Source organism: Tenrec ecaudatus, chromosome 13 (assembly GCF_050624435.1).
Source record: "Tenrec ecaudatus isolate mTenEca1 chromosome 13, mTenEca1.hap1, whole genome shotgun sequence".
Classification (NCBI taxonomy): domain Eukaryota; kingdom Metazoa; phylum Chordata; class Mammalia; order Afrosoricida; family Tenrecidae; genus Tenrec; species Tenrec ecaudatus.
Window position 1 is genome coordinate 127,182,808 of NC_134542.1, and position 5,406 is coordinate 127,188,213.

Below are 5,406 nucleotides of genomic sequence, written 5' to 3' on the forward strand. Positions count from 1 at the left end.
TCTGTTGCACTTCCCTCTTGATTGCCCCTATGTGGGAGGGTTAGACTGGGCACTCTCCCCGAACTGTATCTTCAGGGCTATCCTCTATGGAGAGGACATGACGTCTTGAGCTCAGGCCAGCCCTGCAGTCATCTCTGGGAATGAGCTGCTCTGAGCAGGAACATTGACCTCATGGATTGGCACACTGGAATGAGGTCTACTCTCACTCTCCCCGTCCTGTGGAAATGTAAACAATACCCTTCCCTTGGGTTGGTTAGTGCCCTGACTCCCCCTCCCCATTGCCATTGGTTTTCTTCCTCCACCCCTCTATGGTCTTTAAGGTGTATGGAATGTGTGTGTGTGTGTGTGTGTGTGTGTGTGTGGTGGGGGCTTTCTTCTTTTTAGATGCACATGCTTATTTGCTATAAACTACCCTCTGGTCATTTCTTTTGCTATGTTCCAAAGGTTTTGGTAAGCTGCATTTTAATTCTCTTTTGTCTTGATGAATTTTTAATTATACTTCTTATTTCCCTTAATTAACCAGTGTAAAAACTGCTGGAACGATTGAATTCAATTTCCATGTATTTGATTTCCCCCCATTTTCTCATTATTGATTTCTAATTTTATAATGTTGTGTTCTGATATTTTTGTGTATCTCTATGCTTTAAAAGTTATTGATGCTTGTTTTGTGGCCTAATATATGAACTATTCTGGAGTATGTTCCAAGTATACTGGAAAATAGTGTGTACTGTATTCTTGTTTGGGGGTGATGTGTTCAGTATATGTAAAACATCAAGTTGATTGATGGTCTGGTTTATGTTTTCTGTATCTTTGTTGGTATTCTCTCTAGTTGATCTACCCATCCTTGAGAGTGGTGTATTGGTCTCCTATTATTGTAGTGCTGTTCATTTGTCTCTTCAATGTTATAAGGTTTTGATTAATGCATATTGGGGGTATTTTATTAGGTTCAAAGACGTTTATTATAGCTTGCTGTTTAATTGTGGCTTTAATTATTATACAATGACCTTCTTTGTCTCTCATGATGGCTTTTATTTTGAAATCTATTTTATCAGTGGTTAATATTGCTATTCCTATTTTTTCACTCTACTGTGAACTTTATATATTTTTTCCTTCTTTAATATTTATTCTTTTTATATCTTTGCATCTATGGTGTCTTTCTTGTAAGCAGCATATTAATTGGTCCTATATTCTTATCCATTCTACTAGTCTCTGACTCTTAACCAATGAGTGTAATCCATTTACATTCAATGTTGTTATCGACAGTTATGATTTTTTATGTTTTAATTTTAATAAATCATAATATTGGGGGCTCTTACAGCTCTTAAAACATCCACAAATCAATTACATCAAGTATATTTGTACTTATGCTGTCATCATCATTTCCAAAACATTTTCTTTCCACTTGAGCCCTTTGTATCAGCTCCTCTTTTCTCCCTCCTTCCCCCACCCTCAGAACCCTTGATAATTTATAAATTATTTTTATTTTCATATTTTACACCATCTGCTGTCTCTCTTCACCCACATTTCTGTTGTTCATGACCCCTGGGGTGGGGAGAGGAGGGTTGTACATTGATATTTGAGATTTGTTTCCCCCTCCTCCCCCAACCTTTCCCCTACCCTTATGGTATTGCTACTGTCATTGTTGGTCCTGAGGGGTTTGTCTGTCTGGGATTCTGTGTGCTCAGAGCTCTTATCTGTACCAGTGTACATGCTCTGGTCTTGCCAGATTTGTAAGATAGAACTGGGGTCATGAAACTGGGAAGCATTAAAAAACTAGAGGAATGTTGTATGTTTAGTCGGTGCTATACTGCACCCTGGGTAGCTCTTCCTTTCCTTGTGACCCTTCTGTAAGGGGATGTCCAATTATCTACAGATGGGCTTTGGGTCTCCATTCCAACCCCCTCACTCACATTGACAGGTATGATTTTATTGCTGCCATTTTGCTGTGTATTTCTAATTTGTTATTATTTTCATTATTAATCTTAGTTTTCTGTACCAAATAATTCTTCTTTGTGGGGTTTGTTGTCTTTTTTCTTTTTGTGTTTTTTGTACTGTTTAATAGAGCTTATGGTTTTCCTCTTTTTTATTTTGAGGTTTTATCTTTATTTTAAATGAAGTTAGGGTTTCCCCCCCTCCTCTCTTGGTTTTTCCCCCAAGATTAAGGCAGTTTGTTCTCTCATAGGAACTACTCAACTTCCTCTCTGCTCAACTGTTTTATATCTACTCCATTCCCTCTATGTCGTTGGTGTCTTCATTGCATAATGTTATCTACGATTTCCTATTTTCTTTTTTCCCCTTTTCTCTTTTATTTCTTAAAATCATTTTATTGGGGGCTCATACAACTCTTATCACAGTCCATACATACATCTATTTTATGTCAAGCACATTTGTACATTTGTTGTCCTCATCATTCTCGAAACATTTGCTTTCTACTTGAGCCCTTGGTATCTGCTTGTTTCACTGTTTATATGACTCCTTTGGGTTGGTGTCTTGGTGGTTCTGTCTAGTACATTCCTCTTAGGTTGCTGTCTGTTCCTGTTGAGTCTTTCTACCAGGAACTCTCTTTGGCATTTTTTGTAAGGTTGTTCTTATTTTTACAAATTCTTTTAGTTTCATCCTTGACCGCAATGTCTTTATTTCTCCTTTTTATTTGAGAGATAATTTTGAGGGCATAGGATTCTTTGTTGGCATTTTTTTTTCTTTCAGGATTTTGTCTCTATCATTCTATTTCTTTCTTGCCTGCGTGGTTTCTATCGACAGATCGGAATTTATCTTTATTGGTTCCCATTTATAGGTAATTTTTCTATTTGCTCCCCCAAGTTGGTCTCAGGATTCGTTTATTTTCTCTGATGTTAGAAAATTTGCCTATGGTATGTCATGGTGATGTTATTTTGAGGAAAATTCTACTTGGAGTTCTTTTGGCTTCTTGAGGAGCCCTACTGGTGTAGTAGTTATGTGTTGGGCTGCTAACTGCAAGGTCATTAGTTTGAAACCACCAGCCATACCATGGAAGAAACACAAGACTTTCCCATAAAGAGTTACAGCCTTGTAAGCTCACAGAGGCAGCTCTGCTCTGTCCTAGTGGGTTGCTATGAGTCAAAATAGACTCGATGATAGTGATTTCATTTATTTGTTTGTTTATTCAGCTTCTGGAGCAGTTATTTTCTGTTCTGCACTGGTGTTGGGGACATTTCCTTCCAGTATTTCTTGGACTGTTTTCTCTGTAGTTTTGTTTACTTCTTCCTGTTCTAGAATGCTTATCAAACATTAGTTATTCTTGTTGATAGAATTCACAAAAATTCTTAGGTTCTCTTCAGTTTTATCTTCTTTTGATAGATTGTTTTTCTTGTAGTTTAGTCCCAAGAAATGTGTCTTCAAGCTCACTCATTTGGGCTTCCACCGTTTCCACTCTCCTACTTCTCTTTTCATCATGTTTTCTAGTTCTTATGTGTTAGTGTGTTTCTTCTAGACTTCTATTTGGAGTTGTTGAATGATTCCTGATTTTTCATTTGTTTTGTCAAGTTGTTCTTGTAGTGTTTTCCAGAGTTCTGGCTTCTCTTGTCCCCACCCTCTGTATCTCCCTTGATGTTCTGTTTCATCTATTGAAAACAGTTGACCACCATTCTTCTGAACTCTCATGTGGACATCTCTAGGGTCTTTTTTTGATCTGAAATTTCCTCTGTGTCTGTGTTTTGAGCACTTGAGTATGCTACCTTTTCTTGCTTTCTCATGTGCACTGAGACTGCCTGTTGTTTCTGAGATATAGTGTTGCTTTTTATGTTTGTCTCTATTTGTTGGTTGGGTGATATTGGAGTGGAGAGTATTCCGTTTTTATCTGTTGAAGGTTTAAAGGTTTGTGTGTCAATACCTGATCACGAGAAAGGGTGAATGTCAAATGAAACAAGGTAAAAACAATAACACAAAGGCACACATAAATAACGATACCTAGCAAACCATCTTGGCTTCTCCCTGTCCCTAGTAACAAAAGAAAATATACAAGCAAACCAACAAAAACAATACAAAACGAGACAAAAACAAGTAAACAAAGAGAAATATATGTCACAGAAGTTCCAGGAAATCATGAAAGTCCAAATCCCACATTTTTTGCTGTTTTTTTGTTAAGGTCCCGGGCTCAAGGTTTATCTTCTGTGGTTGCTAGGGGGTATAAGCCAATGATTGGAAGAGTTGCCTTCCATGACCAAATGCCACGAAGGGAGAAAAGAGAGAATTTCCAAGAGTATTGGCCTGCCCTGCTGCCACAAATCTGTCTCTGCACTAAGATAGGGGTGGGAGCACTCATCTCTGCTGAACGTGAATGTTGTAGCAGGGCTTAATGTCAAGGTCTGATGTCTTTCACTGACAGGGAGTGGGTCTTTCTCAACTCTTAGGTTGCAAGCAGCTGATGCATTTTCAGCTTCTGTTTCATTAATGTCTCCTGTGTGGTCTGGTCAAACCAGACCCTTCACCTTTTCCCCAGCCTAGAATCAGCCTCCCAGGTATGTGGAGCGAGGGGTGATGAAGTCTTGAGTGTGGGGATGGAGGGATTGGCTCGCCTTTCTCTCTCCTACTCCTTATATCAGAGCACCAGGGCATGGGTTGCCTGGCAGTGCTTAATTGGTCTGCGGAGAATTTGGCACATTTCTGGGTTTCCCTGCCTGAGCGCCTCCTTTTTGAATTGCCAGTCCATATCTAGCCTGGGTACCTTTGCTTCCTTGGATGTTCAGAACTTGGGTTTTTGGTTCTTCTCAGCCTTACATTTTCTTTTCTTTTAAAAAAGTATTTGCTTGGAGACTGTGGTTGTAGAGTTTCTGCCTAAGCAGCCATATCTTTCTAGAACTTCATTATGTAAGGTCACCATGAGTTGGTTCCAGCTAACAACAACAACTAACAAGAGCAACAACAACTGGAGGCCAGCTTCCTTCCTCAGAATGAAAAGATATTATTTCACCTGGCATTCCTGCATTGAGATGTTGGACAAGAAACCAGTTTTTAGTAAAATGCCTCTTACACAGTTCCTGTCCTTGTATCCATCATATTCTCTGAGATGGAGGCTTATTCAGGATCCCCATTCATGGAATAGGGGGAAAGAAGGAGTGGTCCATGGGAGAGATCATCACAGAGTCCATAAAATACTTGGTAAACCCCAAACGAGCTCTGAGATCGCTGATCCTTTGGAGCTGCCCCAGAGAGGCGGAGAGATCCAGCCTTTGTGGGCTTCGTCATGCCAGGATCAGTCCTTGATATGCCTTTGAGTGAGCCAGCTCTCTTGTGCGCCTCACCTGGCCAGAAGGATGACCAAGAGAGCTGACTGTCAGTGCCCCTCCAGTGGTTGGGGAATGGGTCCTCATTCCTGAAGTGGGAGCTGAGCAGTAAGTAGTTCCCAGCAGCCTCCTGCTATTGTTTTCA